Source organism: Drosophila obscura, unplaced genomic scaffold (genome assembly GCF_018151105.1).
Source record: "Drosophila obscura isolate BZ-5 IFL unplaced genomic scaffold, ASM1815110v1 contig_186, whole genome shotgun sequence".
In the NCBI taxonomy this organism is placed as follows: domain Eukaryota; kingdom Metazoa; phylum Arthropoda; class Insecta; order Diptera; family Drosophilidae; genus Drosophila; species Drosophila obscura.
In genome coordinates, this window is record NW_024542774.1 from 724344 (window position 1) to 738240 (window position 13897).

The 13897-nt window shown below is 43.6% G+C and overlaps 1 protein-coding gene across 3 annotated transcripts in view; it reads left to right on the forward strand.

Annotated features, from left to right (window-relative positions):
- LOC111075644 (hemicentin-1) overlaps positions 1-13897 on the forward strand; it is a 139608-nt gene that overhangs the window by 21460 nt on the left and 104251 nt on the right. For 2 of the 3 annotated variants that reach the window (XM_022369079.2, XM_041592877.1), the window contains exon 1: positions 5092-5978. The exons of the other annotated variant lie outside the window; for it this stretch is intronic. The gene's annotated coding sequence lies outside the window, so the exon portion shown is untranslated. Of the gene's footprint in view, positions 1-5091; positions 5979-13897 lie in introns of those variants that run through there. 3 annotated transcript variants of the gene reach the window in all.

Genomic DNA, 13897 nt, shown 5'->3' on the forward strand with positions numbered 1-13897 from the left:
TCGAGCGACGAGGGGAAGGAGAGTGAACTCCACTCTCCACCCTCCACTCCCCTTCAAGTGTATTACAGTGTCTGTGTGTGTGTGTGTGTTTGTGTGCGGTTTGTATGTGTTGAAAAGATTTACGAGCCCCAAAAATTCGAACAAAACTTTAAGAGAGAGCAGCGACCGAGCGAGCGAGCCATAAATTAGCCTGCAAGGAGTCTCGGTATTTTGACAAGGCCTAGCAACGCCTTTTACTTGTCGCCCCCCCACTTCCAACCCCCTTTACAGGACTCACCCTTTCGCTTCCGCTTCCGGTTATCCTTTATTGCTATGAGTCCCCCCGTCCGTTGGTGGCTTCACCTTTATTTCGGTCGAAGGTTTGGGCCGCGCTTATTGTTATTGATGTTGTTATCAGTTGCAATTATTATTTTGATTTACACAATTCGATGGCTGCTGCTGCTTTTTGTTCGTTCTGTTTTTTTTGTTCGCCTTTGTGACAATTTTCTCGCCTCGTTTGCGGTTTGCCAGGAGACGGGGCCAGCAGAAGGGCCAGGAGAAGGGAAATGAAAATGGAAGAGTGAGTGAGGAAAGGGAAAATGGGAATATCGAGAGGACAGGATGGCGGCAGTGGGTAGCAGGTAGGCATTCATCCGCTCATTTGGCCGGGGCTTAGTCCCGGGGTGAAAGTCCCTTTTTTTCCCTCTTCCACTCTCTCTTTTCTTTCTCCCTCTCTCTCTCTCTCTCTGTGTTTGCATTATTGACAGTTGTTGTGGAATAATCAGATTTAAAACGTTAAATGTCGTCGCTACTTGGGTGGGTGCTGCCTCCCACCACTCCAATTTCCCACTCATCCTACAGTCTCCTTTTGGCCCGTTTTGGGCCTGGGCCATATTTTGTCTGCCATTGTTCCTTGGCTTTTATCTTTTTTTGTTGTATTTTCTGTTTTGGGAACATTCTGTAGCCAACAGCCAAGGATTGGCTTTGAATCTAAGTAGCAATTTCCTGTTTCGTTTCGTTTCATTTCGTTTCTTGTTATTGCCATTGCGGGCCAGTTCAACCTGCTCCTGGGCCATGTAATAATGAGAGGTGAAAAATGTGAAAAATTGTTGCTTGGGAAACGTTTTCAAAGCAGTGATAATATTGGGATTATCAAGTGAGTCTGCCATATAAAGATGCAACAAGAAAATTTTGGATTTATTTAAGTTTATGGCTGAAAAATAGACATTAATTTTTTTTTTTTTTTTTTTTGGAGAATTTCCTTAAAGAAACTTGAAAACAATTATGCATCAAATATGCAGTTAGCACGTACAAATACTGGCTCTGTGTACTCATAGCTTAACTGAATGCGCTTACCAAAATTTAATCCCTGCAAAAGACCCATCGTCAGCCCATCGTAATTACTGACTTTGCACTGAGCGCAATCATCAGCATCAGCCATCAGACTGCGAGCGAGCAATATAATCCGGCGTAAGGTGTTGTGTTATTTCACGTAAGCTGCTTGCCTGATTTGCTCCGTCTATGGAGCCTGAAAATCATCTCTGTAGCCCAATCTGGCCCACAAAATTCATAGACTGCCATTACCTAATGCATTTGTGTGCCTGCTCCACAACGATGTCTTCATTTGGAACGGAATACGAGCCATCCTTGGAGACCCACTCGTACACCCATTCTCACCCACTCGTACACCCATTCTCACCCACTCGTACACCCAGTCGCATACCCACTCTCCTGCATAATCAAATTCAATTGCTCATTCAAAACATTAAACTGTTTATTTTTGGATGGAAGATGGTATTCGGTGGCAGCAGTGGCACACAGGCAGATGCGGAGGCAGAAGGCGGGTTCAAGTGGCAAGGCACTTCATCATGCCGCCTAATCATTTGACCCACTTGAGAGTTGTGCAAATACTTTTTAGGTCCTCGTACCCTGCTTACACACCCCCCCACAACCCCACACACACTCTCTCTCTCTCTCACTTTCAGTGGCACTGTGCACCACTCTATTCCAATCTGTCGCCCCCATTCAGCCCCCAAGCACACACACACACACACCCCCAGACTCAGGGACACATGAGCTGGTCTAATCCTTTCAACTGTCGGAGTCGCAGTCGCAGTCGGAGATGGAGATGAAAACCCGGACGGACAGAGTCTCAGTCGGAGATGGAGACCCGGACGGGGGCGAGCAGTTTTGCATGCATGCAGCAATCGTTTGGTGGCAGGAGAGAGAGAAGGAGCTGGAGCTGGAGGCGGGGCGCGCGTTGCACACAAGTGAAGACAAGGAATTTGGAAAATCTCAGCTCAGTGTCAGGTTGCACGTTGAAAATTTGTCGTCATCGTGTCTCGCACACAAAAATGGCGTTAAGCATAGAATTTTACCCAAGACAAGGTAAAGGGCGAAGCAGATGCGGCAGGGCAGGGCTGGGGCTAGGGCGTGGAGGCAAAATGGGAATGAATGGGAATGTAGAAGGGGGCAGGGGGGGCTTGGGATGAAGGAGCCGGGACTATGGACTAGGGCCAAAGACAAACATATCAGAGAGATAGAGAGTGAGAGAGAAGATGCGCCTTGGCTGTGGCTCAAGGATAAGGCAAGAAATAATAAATTATATTTTCTGTGATTTGTGTGTCGCTTCCTTGTTGCTGATTTTCCTTCGCTCTTTCACTGTGCTCTTTCTCACTCTCTCTCTCTCTCTCTCTGTCTCTCTCTCTTTGTCTTTCTCCCCCTTTGGTTTGTAATTTTCCAAAAATTTAGTTTACTTAAAAGAAAAACCGCAACGAGAATGTTTTCTCCACACCCCCTAGGGGTGTGAGGCCTGAACTTGGAGCTTATATTTGATTCTGAATGAAATGTTGTTGTTTCTGTGCTGCTCCTTTATTCGATGAGTCAAATGCAAAGAGCGAAAACTCTCTTCCACTGGAAATAAATATATTTTGCGCAGAGAGAGAGAGAGAGCGACGGAGAGAACGTATTCGAAGAGAGTCAATCTCTCTCTTAGATGGCTGGCCAGGGTTGCCAGCTGCATTTGGCATAGCAATGATGACGAAACTTAATTTCAATTAAACGCTGATAAATGTTGTCGTCGGTGGTTACTATCGAGTGCCCTGGGTTCAACCACCCCCCCATGAGCAACAACATCATCATCATCATCATAATCATCATCATCATCATACGGTATGCATTTCCACATGACTTGACACTATTGAGTCCTTATTAGTTGCGCTTTTAAGAACGTTTAAACTGAATGCACATCACGAATATATCCTCCGGGAGGGTGTCTGGGGTCAGGGTTCATAGCAAACCAAACAACATGCGAGTAAACACTTTAGGAACCCCATACCCTACCCCTACCCCTACCCTCACCCGCACGCGCCAAATCTAATTTCGAATCCAAGTTTTTAGCCCCGTCATTGGGGTTTATCGTTGGGCAGGGGTACGGGTACGCTACTGCTGCAAGTCATTGCGAAAGTGTGCGAAAAGTAAATAAAAATTGCATTCACACTCACACAACGCTCTGTACTTCATTCTCTCTCTACTTCCCCTTCTCGCTCTTCAGATCTCAGCTTCGAGATTAACCGGGAAAAAAAAAAAAACAGAATACGAACAAAAAAAAAACGGTAAATGGAAACAATTGTCAAGCAGATGCATGGCCAGAGGAAGCGAAGTGCGAGGCTGAGTGCCAGCAACAACAACCCCCGAGGAGAGGAGTTGAACCCGAAATCCGAACCCTATTCGCCTTCTCTTTCTGTCGCACTGTCTCACTGCAACCGCAACAAGAACGAACCCAAGCAACAGCAGCAAAAGCAGCAGCGACACCATTATGACAATCTGTGACTGCAACGGCAATGACATTCGGTTTGCTCTCCTTCCACTCCACTCCACTCCACTCCACCATTGTGTGGCTCATTTTTCACATACAGTACATATATATTTTTGCAAACTATTTTTGGTAACGCACTCACCGAAGGATAGAGAGAGAGAGAGAGAGAGGGGGGTTGTTATTCCCCTCTGGCAGGAGACAGGCACTCGAAACCGTTAATTGGTTTTATTTTTAATGATGTTTAGGCGAGACACGAAATGAGAGTCCCAGGGTCCAGAGTGTGGCACTAGAACTAGGGGCCAGAAGCATCCGCAGCAAATCTCTTTGTTCCCTCGACCCACGCCCTGTTCTCAGGGACGGGATAGGATATTATTTATGTAAATTCTGGGCGGCTGCACTGACGTGATTTATGTTGCCTTTCTTTTCATCGGATAGCTCTGCCCACTTCTTCACTTCTGGTTGGGAGACTGCTGTAAAAACAATTAAACAGCTAATTGACTTATGGATTTTGAGGATAACAGACAGTGAGAGAGAGAGAGACAGAGAGAGAGAGAGAGAGAGAAGCGGGGCCAATTGATTCAAGTTGAGTTTCCTCTAAGAGTTGCATGCGCTCAAAATATTTTCCTAATGAACTTCCGGAAGCGGGTAAGTCTTTTCAAGTGGGATTTATTTTAAAAGTATTCAATTTTGTAAAATTTAACAATTCGTATGAAAAGGAGTGTGGCAAGATGAATATTTTGTGGTGAGAACTCATCCCCCACCCACACTGCCATTCATATTTTACCTGCACTCGTGGGGGTGCACAACAGGTGTGCCCTTGACGTAGGGATCCGCCGTGTCAAACCAATAAAAAACCAAAAACATACCAAAAAAACTAGTCAAGCCCGTCAGTCCGTCAGTACGTCAATCTGTCAGTCGGTGCAAGGACCGAAATGGCCTTCAGTCAGCAGGCGGCGGGCACATAATTTATAAGGAATTGCAGTTAAATGTCCTCTAGAGGATCTCGGGAGCCGGCAAAATGCCGACAAACAAATCAAAGCCGGCATCAGAACGAAAGAGAGTGCACAGACCACTGAGTGGAAGGCCATTAAGAGCGTGGGGTAGCCTAAGAGAGTCGCTCGCTCTCTTACTGGAAGCAGCAGTAGACAGCCGAAGGTGTCGTTATACATCGCACGCTGGCGCTCTTCCAGGCACGAAGCACATGTTTTGTGGTATGTTAGCTATTGGGGTGGAGTTTCCTAGCATGCGTGGCATTTGTCTGCGCCGCTTTGCCTGTTGTCCATACCTTTTCTTGTCGCAGCAGCAAACCGTTTGTGGCCGAGCAACATTTTTAGCCAGCAGCAACATTTGAAGCCGGGAGGATTTGAAGGGACGACGGCCTTGCCGACCGTATCCCGTATCTCACAAAGTACAAAACCGTTTTTCGTAAGCATCGGACGTGCGTCGCGGATCAGCGTGACACCCAGAGCCCCGGGCCCTATAGCGTGCGTAACATTTTCGTAGTCCGAAAACCTAAAGGCAAATCGCAGTTCTTGCTGGGATTACCAGAAAGTGAACTTAAGGAAAAGTGCAAAGTAAAAGAACAGACGACTTCAACAGCTTAAAACTGAAGTTCGTTTGGATTAAAGCTGCTGCTGCTGTTCGTTTGTGTGGCATGTGTTTTTGTGGCGCAGACACAGGTTTTTTTAATATCCATAATAAATGTGGACCACAGTTAAACAAACAATAATTAATTGCACCGCCAGTAAGAGTACACGGCGCACGGTAGTGTGTGAGTGCGCGAACGCGTCGGTGTGTGTTTGTGCGTGTGTGGGTGATCAATTGAATAAATATTATAATTAATTGCATTTCGAGCATATTTCAAGAGTCGATTGGAAAAACATACAGAGGAGCACCGGTTTTGAAACGGTTTCAAGCCTGGCATTGACTGCTGCTGGCTGCTGCTGTTGCCTTGGTTGTGCGCGCAATTTCCGGTTTCCGTTTCCGCCAAAAGCAACATCCGTGTTGGTGTCCACCAACAAATTGCCCAAAACGGTGACCTAAAAGTGTTAATTATTCAGGCAACTAATTTCGCGTGTGCAAATTACCAAGAAAACTCCACACTAAATCAAAGAGAAAACTTCTTCAAAGTGAACAAACTTAAAGTGCTGGGCAGCATCCAGAAACAGAACAACAGAATCAGGTTAGTGATCGGATCGATATATCTGAATCGGATATATGTACATATGTATCTCTATAGGATAGAAATCTAAATCAATTTTTTGTACGCACTAAAAGAGGTAGCTAAAGCGAGTCCGGTAGTTGCTTGAATTATTATGCTCCCAGGGATTTTTGGCCAACTCGTATTTCGTGGCAGATTGTTGGCAGCGGGGCAGAAACAAAAAGAAAACGAAACGAAATGGAATGACAATAGAAATGGCAGCAGCCCTCTATAGCCCTCTCCCTCTCACCACTTTTCTGTTTGTGTGTGTGTGTGTAAGACAAGCAATAAAATGGCTGGAAAGCGACAAGTTTTTGCGCGCCAAAAAGGCGTGTGGCACAAGCACAAGCAGAAGGCAGAGGTAGAGGTGTCGCGGGGACAACAATGTTTATGTGGCACATAAAACTAGCGCGCGGCCATGTCGCATTGTTGGCTAAGACCCGGGCGCAACATCCAGAGCAGATCCGCAGACGCAGAGTCGACGATTTAATACCCTTTTAGCAGATGCTTAGACTTTAATTTAAGTAAAAAAATATATGTACAATGATCAGACATTTGCTTTATTTGTTGTTTTGTCTGTTTGTAATCATTGAGGTGCTTACTAAAGATATTCCATAAATATAAAGATAGATATAGTACATATAGAAAAAGTAAAAGTAAAAATCCAAAAATGAAACCAAATAAAAATAACAAGAGCAAGATTTGTTCTTTATACGAGTATTATTTCTCTTGTTATTTTTGTTTGGTTTTATTCTGATTTTTTTTCTTTTCTTTTTGCTGTGCTCTTTTCTGCCCCACTGCCTCGCGGTCACGCCTCACCGCCCATTGCTGTACTAAACAATAATCATAATAATCGCAATCACAGAGCAGCAGTGTGCAGTGAGCGGGGGGAGTGAGGGCACCAGAGCAAGAGAGCAAACAATGGGGCGCCCCTCCAAGCCACTGGCCTTTTTGCGTTGACTGTTTTTAGGCGCCGCTTTGCACGTGTTTGTTCGCACCTAGTCAGGCGCACACATACAACCAGACACCTACATATATATGTACACACACACACACCCACTGAGTGTAACATACTGAAACAGGTCTGGGCCCTTTGTTGTCGCTCTGTCGCACTAAATTGCGCACAATTGAAAGCATACTTGCAGGCGCCCGAACATTTAGTGTGCACTTTTCCCTCGACCTCCTCCTCCTCCTTCTTCACACAAATTCCTGAATGTCCTGCACTCGGAACCCTCTGCTCCCCCAACCAGCTCTCCTCTTCTTAGCCTTATTTATCGCAGTTCTATTGTGCTGCTCGCTGTCGAGCTTTCTGTGGCATTTTTTTTTTTTGTCGTTTGTCCGCCTAGCAGCCCCAGGAGACGGTCCGTTTTCTTCGTTGTGTACATGTATGTTGTTGTTATTTCTCTTAGTATTAAATATGGCAGCTGGCATTAAATAATTCTCGGGTTTTTTCTGGGCCTCCTGTCAAGGCCTCCCGCGGTGATTCAAGGTCTGCAATACATCTACATATATATATATATATATATACATTTGTATATACATATATGTGTTTATATGTTTGTACCTTTTGGAGAAGGAAATCTAGATTGATTTTTGGAGAATTTTTGTGGCCGGGATACCTACGTTTGTGTATCCTTTAACTAAATTAATGCCAAAACATTTTCAAATAATGCACACAAACTTTCCACATCCACATGGCCACTAATTGACCTCAATTTTGTCAATCAATACTCTTTCGACAGCTGCATTCCGGCGGGGAGGGCTTTTGCTTGAGTCTTTGGCAATAATTTCATTTGAATGCGGCTTTCTCCTTTCACCGCAAAAGGCTTTCTCTCTGTAATTCGATTAATGCAAAAATTGGATTAGACCCGCAGCCAATGGCAAAGACTGAGACGAAGACGTAGACGTAGACCAATCAAGCAGCTTAAATTCATCTGAGTGTGTGTGTGTGTGCGTATACTCATTTGACTGACTCTTAAAGTGTCTTCTAGTGGAGGCGCTGGCCGTGCTGCAGGCAACCGCAAAATGTGCCAAAGTCGAGTGCTGCCGTCGCGAACTCATTATGCTCGTCGCTTAGCCGTCACTTGCTGCCGGGAAATGTGGCCCCCAGGAAAAGAGCTTATTTCCATGCTGAACGGGGGGGGGAAAAAACTCCACCGACTGGACGTGACGTACAACAAATTCACAGCTATTTTTCTGCCCCTCCCACTGCCTTGCCGCGTCACTTTTCTTGCTTTTCCTTTCCCTTTCCATTTTTTTTTTTGTATTTTTAAATTAATTTGAAGGAATTTTCCACATTTTTGTTTTTGTCCAAATTCGGTTCCTTTTTAACATAATCTCCATTATTTCTTCTTACACTTCTTTCTGTGCTTTTAATTGTGGGCGTGTCAGGACTTAATGAGATCTTCGGCATTCGGCATGAAAGCCCAACAACAATTTCGAGTCTCCTTCGCTTGGGGAGTGATTTCAAAATGGAAATATATTAATTAATATTTACATATATGTGGGATGGGTGGAGGAATCAAAGGAGCTGTGTGAGAGCTGCCCATTCCAATCGGGGATATATTTGAGTGTGTGGGTCACATGTCAGCCCCAATAAATCAACGAAATTTTACAAAAAAAGTTACCTTTCCGAATCATCCGAGTGGCAAGGTTGCCGCCCCATCCCAGTCACACTGTGAGTCTCACACACGACTCATGACAGTGACTTATTGAGGCATTTATTTATGTGTGTGTATGTGTATCGGGGTGTGTGTGTGTGTGTGTCATAAATTTCATAAAACCAGAACTTAAGAAGCTTTGAAAATCTGTGTGTGCTCCAGCTGTTAAACGAATGAAAAATAATGTTTTCAGGGTTCGTCATAAACTTTAAAATATAAGCTAAAAGCACGAAAAATAAATAAAACAATTTCTTAAAAGTTGGAATAAACTTTAGGCTGGCCAAAAAAATACATGCTTTTATTTTTGTTTATTTTTCTTCCATCTAAAAAATATGAATATTATTTATGATTTTGGGCTATCGATTTTCTTTTATCTTCTCTCTTTTCATGTTCCCATTGTTTGAGTTGTGTTTCTAACCCATACGGATATATGCATATTACACCTAAAACTATTTTTTCATATTTTACTTCGTACCATTTTGTTTTTACAACGGACGACCAAACGAAATTTATTTCATGCATATTTATATTTCATCGATATTCATTTAATTTCAACAATTATTTTGAATTCTTTTGCCGTCCACACCATACAATTATTGGCCATATATAAATCCAAAAATACGAGTATAGGTATTTGCTTAGCAATATTTTCCAATATTTTCAACTAACGAGAAAACTAAGTCTATTGTTGGCATATTTTGGCAATTTCTGTGTTGTTCAAACTGAACTTTAACCTCTCCATTCCAATCCCCTCCAGCATCCCAGGCATCGCTGCTTCACACACCTTCCCCCTCTTGCTCTTCACTGGTCACTGGCTCTGTCCCTCTTTTAGCCATGGTCTTAATGCTTTTAGCTTAAAATTTTGCCAGTTTCGGTGCCAAAAAATGCAAATTTAAAATGCGTTGGCATGTCAAAAATCCACAAGAACACACACACACATATACACAGTAGGGCAGGGTGCATGCAGCAGACACTTTTGGGGTAGGGGAGGGTGTGCAGAGCAGGGTGTGGAAAATCGATAAACGACACTTGTGTGTGTCTGTGTCTCTGTGTATGCGAGCTTTTAGTATCATTTTGCAATGCAACTGCCATCCACGAAATTTTGGCAAGATTCTGGCAAACACACACACACATACACCCACACACACACAGAGAAAAAAGCAGGAATAAAGAGTTACATACAGCGAGGGAGAATGAGCAAGAGAGGGTCTTAAAGCGATAAAAGGGAGCTAGCAACAAATAGCTTAATAGGAAATATCATAAAAGCGTCTCCAATCCCCTTCCTCCTATCCCTTTCCTCCTGCAGAGTACTTACTCTTCTTCCAAGTTTTTCTTTTGGAAGAGAAAAGGAAAATCTTTGCACGTATCACACTCGAAAAATCAGTAAACGCATTGGCATCTCCCTTCTACGCTCAAGCCATTGTTGTTGTTGCTGCTGTTGCTGCCGCTGCTGTGTTTTTTTTTGTTTATTTTGTCTTGTAAGGGTTGAGGCATGCCACGGGGGTAGATGGGTGGGTGGGGTGGGCGTTATATGCTTACGCTTATCGGATGGCTCCGCTATAGCACCCGCTTTAGCTCCAGCTCCATCGTCTCTGAATATTTGGCATTAGTCAAATGCAAATTTTTATAGCTGCCTGCCTGTCTGTCTGTCTGTTTACTTGAAAGCGCCCGATAAGCTCGCGCGCATCAGCGTTTTATATACCAAATGGATTCTGGCTGTGCGTTAGGGTAGGGCGGCGGTAATAGGGGTGCTCTTCGAAAAGTATTCCATTGGAAGCTATTCGAGCGGGAAATGGCCAGAATTTGAGTTGATTTTATAGACGCAAATGAAAAGACTGTATTTAAATTTAAAGTTTAATGAAATTTCTCTTAAGTTGGAGACATATCAATATACTATTTTCTGTGGCTGTTCCATTTTCTAGTCAAAACCCAAAAATGAAACCCTACAGGGAGTGCGGTAATTTTTAAAGCCAAAATCTTTAACACAAAAGGGAGGTTGAAGGTGGGTGGCAGGCATCATCAGCATTAGCGCCAAACGGAAGCCGTAGCAAATGAACAGCCCCCCCCCCCCCCCCCCACACACACACACACACACACAGATACACACAGATACAGTACATACTCTTATACCATGCTCTCTTGTGCTGCTGCTCCCGAAAGTAGGCAATAAGCATCGTGTTTATGTGTGTGTGATACAAACATTTTAGCGTATTTTTATTACAAACACACACACATACACCCAGAGAGAGGAGGCTGTATTGTATGTGTGTGTGTGTTTGTGAGTGCCGACAAGCTCGTTCCTGAATTTATGAAAATTTTGCGATGTCTGATGTGGAAGCAGAGGCAGCAGCAGGATGTTGTCGGCTGTTGGGGAAGAAAAAACATTAGCACCCAATAGAGTTTAATGCGTGCGTGTCAGACCTTCACTCTCTCTCGCTCTCTCTTGCGCTCTGTAGTGTGTGTGTGTGTGTGTGTGTGTGTGTAACCCCCACGGATGTATATATCCTGTCTGCATTTTGGCCCCCATCTGTGTGCCACTTGCCACCCATATTTTCAACCTCTCTCTCCAGCCACAGCCACCGCCTCTGGTTACTGCCTGCTGCCTGCTGCCAATGCCAATTTGCGGCTTAACATCTTTGAATTATTGAGGCGCGCCGAGGTCGCAGCCTCCAGATCTCTTTTAGATCTCTCCTGCCCGTCCCTCACATCCGGGGCGACTCTGTTGGCTGTGGCTCTTGGCCAAATTAAAATTTTATCAAAATGAAATTTGCGGTTTTTGTGTGTTTAGTTTCACATTTTTGGAAGTGATTTTGTTGTTGTGTGCGTTTTTGGGTTTCCTGGCATCGAGCGGATGCTCCCCTGGATGTGGCATTAAGGGTCGTGTTTTTCGAGAGATTTGGCCTTAAAGTGGTCAGAATGGCTAAGCATACTTGAGCAGGTAACATATCCAGACACATGCAGTATGAAAGCCGTCACTTCTTATAACAAAAACTATACGTACTCCCATTTAGATGGGATCTTTGGAGAGGATTTTGGATAAGAAGATTCACTGACATATTTTCATATAATCTGAGACTTTTATTGTCTATCTATCTGTTGGCTGTCCTTTGTTGTGCTTCCTTCCGTTTCCCTTGTGTCTTTCTTTGGCTCCCACCCCAACTTGGCATTTGTGTTGTTTACATTACACTTTAACTAAGCCGCTGAAAATTATGCAATAAACTTTTACGTTTACGTGTCGCCACAGCCACTTGTGTGTGTTCGTTTCTCTTTCTCACTTTCTTTCATTCCTCTCTCTGTTCATCTTTCCACTCTGCTTTTGCAATTATTTATTATGCGCGCACTCTGGAAGTGGGTATTATGATTTCCAGGAGCTGTTTGCAAAGCAATGAAAGAAACGCTTTCGAAATTATTTTCAGTGTCTGATCTTTTTGCTATTTTTGCTGTGGCTTGGAGAGTGAGAGAGCCTCGCTCCGAGAGAGCATCGTAGAAGAGAGGCGAACAAGGCGATTCCTTGCTGTTTTTTTCTATTTATGTCTCTCCAGCTCTGTGAGTATTTTCCTTGACGCTGCCATAGAAATGATCAAACTGCAAAGGTATTAAAATCGTCGGTTCCCTAAGTCGGCTTTCCGCTTTTGTTTTCTTTGCTGCTTTTTCTTTTACTTTCTCTACGAACTTCCCAGTGAGATTTTTCCAGCGATTTTTGATGTTCGCGCAATGTACATGGCTCGTTTGTGGGGCAGAGCTAAAGAATGTTGTTGGGGGGGCAGGGCAGGGCAGTGTTGCAAATCTTATTTGATGATGCCACGGCAAATACTTTAATTTATGCAGTAATCCTATTACAACAACAACAACAACAACAACAGTAACGGCAACAGCAATGGGAGGCCTCTCCGGCAGAGGGAACTGAAATGAAAGACGAGGACGGAGGTCGACAACGCCTGGGAAATGGCATCCATAAAACCAGAAAAAAAAACAACAATGCATTTATTCTTTAGCATTTTCTTCGTGGCTCGTTGAGCATTTCTCTCTCTCTCTCTCGCTCTCTTATTGTGTTTTTTCCCTCGTTTATTCCTTCGTTTTATTTTGTTTTCATTACGTGGGCCCGCGGAATCGCTCGGAAAAATCAAGTGAACCTATCCCAAAAACCTCCTTTTACTTCTACGCTCCGCTCCTCTGTTTGTGTGACTCATTTGCATTTTCCTTTCGTTTTTCCCAGATCTTTTCCAGCTTCTCCATCTCCATCTTTGTCTTCGTCTTTGCCATTGTTGGTATATATTGGTCTTAGCAGCAATTCAATTTATTTTAATTTCTCCTTTTAACACAAAAAATTACCAATTCAATTTTATGACTTTATTCTTTTGCTTCTCCGCTCCCTCGTGGGCGCGCGCCACGTGGCTCAGTTCACAGAGGCAGCTGCTGCTGGTAGAGGCGCCCCCTGCCAACCCAACTAACAGAGTGGCAAGATAGATTTGCACTTTCTTGACACAAAATCGAAATGCTGGGTTACTTGGGGAGCGGAACAAAGAAAACAAGAAGCGGCAACTGGGGACAGTTTTCCATTCCATTGTTTGTGTGCTGGGTGTTATTTTTAGTTTGCACTGTCTTCTGTCTTTGCTCTATTCTGGTACATATATATGTATGTATTCTACTCTATATATAGTACAGGCAAACAGCTCAGCTCAACATTGAATGCATTGTCGCTTTATTTCGAAATATGCAAATCCGTTTGTAAATACATTTTCCAAACAGTTTTTGCCAGCGAGTATCCTCCTGCATCGATAGCAAAATAAATGTGTATGCAAATGATTTTTTATAATGAATACTTTTTAGCCCAATTATTAAGATATTTATGGTCTAACCATTCATCACGTCTCTTCAACACTTTGAACGTCTTTTAGACTACAAAAATACTCGTGCCAAATGAAACATTTGTCTGCATTAGCCCTATGCACAACTGTACTTTTATGTAAGACTCTGAATAGCGTAATAAATTTTTGGGGAAATCTTCATGGCATTCAAACCAATTTCCGCCCCTTTTTTTGTTGGAAGGTTCTTTCAGCCAGCCAGCCAGCCAAGTCAATTTCATTGGCTTAACGTTAGTTTTGGTTATCTTTTCGTATCGGCATTCGTATGCCATGCCATAAAAAGCAGTTCAGTTTGTACAGATTTTGTGTCACATAAAAATCGCATTCGATGAAAACTGAAACAGTGGCAGCCAGCCATGCCCCCAATCGCCCTCCC